At 38.5% G+C, this 2,548-nt stretch overlaps 1 long non-coding RNA gene across 1 annotated transcript; it reads right to left on the reverse strand.

The window, feature by feature from the left end:
• Window positions 1–1,240: 1,240 nt before the first annotated feature.
• Window positions 1,241–2,265, reverse strand: LOC109220943. The gene is made up of 4 exons (XR_002067175.1): window positions 2,200–2,265; window positions 2,087–2,115; window positions 1,370–1,466; window positions 1,241–1,292 (listed from the first exon to the last, which is right to left on the reverse strand). It is a non-coding gene; the product is annotated as an uncharacterized LOC109220943 (long non-coding RNA).
• Window positions 2,266–2,548: the final 283 nt, after the last annotated feature.

Here is a 2,548-nt window from a genome sequence, read left to right on the forward strand (position 1 = left end):
ATCTTCAGTCCAGGGACTCTCGAGGTAGCCTAGCTGGCGTTCGCAGGCCGAAGTCCCTTTCCTTATTTCAGTTTGTTTTCATTGTATCGAAACAGATATGTGTATTTCTTTCATTCAGACTTGTTGTAGTATTCTATAGTAGTCCGTGAGCTAGTGACACCAGATTTTGGGTAGGGATGTGTTTCAAACTTCCGCATTTTTATATCTTTTGTTAAACTTAAAGTCTTCCGCATTTCTTTAACTGTTGTTAGTATATTATATTGTTGAGGTTGAATAGCGAATGTTTAATGTATGGCTGGCCTAGCTCCGTTAGTAGGCGCCATCACGACGCCCGATGGGGGGAAAAATCCGGGTCGTGACATTGCCCTACAAAAAGATGAAAAAGTAAAAGCATCACCAGCGTATGTAAGTTGTAACAAACATACCTTCTGATAAAATTGCAACTGAACGGTTAAATGTATTTTAGAAAATGGTAAATGCATTATTATAACTTGATTCTATGCCTACGTATATTATGTGTTTGTTCTCCATGCCCTCCAAAGTGGAAAAAGAAATAGACAAGTTGAGAAGGGTTTTCTTAAGGCAAGGAAACGTACAAAGATTCAGACTTCTCCTTAATGGATCTCATACTCTGTTAAATTCCTTGCTATATTGAAATCTCTCAAGACCATATCTCTGGACGCCCATGCACTGAACCATTTAATTTGGGGCATTTAAGAGCTTCATTCCCTTCAACATATTAGTTTAGGATGTAGCAAAGACGTGCAAGTTTAAATCCTTAACTTCACTCACCATATAAAGTGTCTGTGAAATTTTCCCGTATGCTTAAGTCAGACTAAATTTGCTGATAAACTGCTTTAGTTCAGACTGTAAGGGGGAGGGGGGGGGGCGCTCAACCTAATACGTAGAAGACCTTAAGATTTTCTAAGCAGCATAAAACCTTTACAGTATATGAAAATAGCTGAATAGCAAATTACAGAGACAAACATGATATTTCCAAGGCAAATGTAAATCAAAATCATCATCCACATTTACCTCTACCACCATAGACAAGCAATCTTTTCTCGACCATAGTAGAGGTATGGCCACATCTAGGTGGCGGTAAAGTTCCCAAAACAGATAAATCCCTCCACTCAAGAGACACTATTCAAAAATCATACCAATTGTTATGGATAAATTGTTACCTAACACAGGGAAAGGATAGAGAAAACCTAGAGTTGCTATCAAAGACAATACTTGTGTTCAAGATATAGACATATGACAACCACTTTTTACCATCCCAGCCACCATACCTGCATGCAAATCAATGCCAAAAAATAATGAAAGAAGGATAAGACATAAGCACCAGCAGAATGTAAGACAAACTTACATAACAATTTTACTGTTTCCAATGGCTGAAGCAGCTGCGAAATCCCTTGCAGAAGGTAAGTCACCAAAACTTGTCAACTCTGACCATTGCCATATATCTAGCACCGCAGAGATAAAAAAATCAAGACCCAAGTCTGATGACTGTGAAATATACTTTCTTAACATGGTTTGCAGCTTAGAACGCCATACTAACAGCGGATAACTAGCGGGGAGGAGTCGGGCACTAGTTAATTTGTGTTGTTTCTGCCAGGCAAACACTGATCAGTGAGAATGTGGATTTTATACGGCTTAGAGGAATCTTTACTCGGATAGCATACTCTGTTTTTCATACCCCTCTACTGAGAGCTGTTGAGGAAACTTCGGAGCGCTGGAGGTAAAGGAAGATGGACACTGGGAAGGAGCTGAAGGGTGATCCTTTATGCATCTTCTGGTTGATTTGAGAGAGAAAGGAATTCTTCTGAAGGAGTTGAAAATCCATTATGGATGATTAACAACTCCTTGTTGATCATTACTATATTTTAGGCATAAGTGCTATCCAATATTGTATAATTGGAAGGAGGTTTGATGTAAACCTGCACTGCAACTTGGTGTAATATCAATGAGATTATTGTGAACTTTTCACAAATGTCCAATGATAGTGAAAACATGAAATAGAAAATAATGATGCATTTTTCTTTGCATAACAGCTCACATAGCCAAGGTAGAAAGAAATCCTTACCAGTATCCAGAACCCAAAAATCGCCTAATCTGAAAAGAGGATACCCAATTAAAGGCATTGGCAGAAGCAACAATTATAATACACAAAACATGAGTTATGTAGCATCTGCATACCTTCTACTGCCAGATCTCCCACCAAAGATGAACATATGACAGTCAATTGATACAGCAACGTGGAATGCTCGTGGGTTGGGACCCACTTGGCCATCAGAACCACTGCTTGTGCACTCTGGCTGAAACCACAATTTGTTTTCTGAAACATTAACAACATGATATGAATTTAAAATATAAAAACGACTGATTGATTCAATACAAAGCAACCACATTGGCTTCCAAAAACTGTATTATGCAATGTCACAGACGAAATATCAACAGAAGACGCCTCAATCCCAAAATAGTTTTCATTGGCCATATGAATATTTTACATATCTGTTCCGCTCCATCCGGCCTATTTCATTGAAGT

This window comes from Nicotiana attenuata, unplaced genomic scaffold (assembly GCF_001879085.1).
Source record: "Nicotiana attenuata strain UT unplaced genomic scaffold, NIATTr2, whole genome shotgun sequence".
Lineage (NCBI taxonomy): Eukaryota > Viridiplantae > Streptophyta > Magnoliopsida > Solanales > Solanaceae > Nicotiana > Nicotiana attenuata.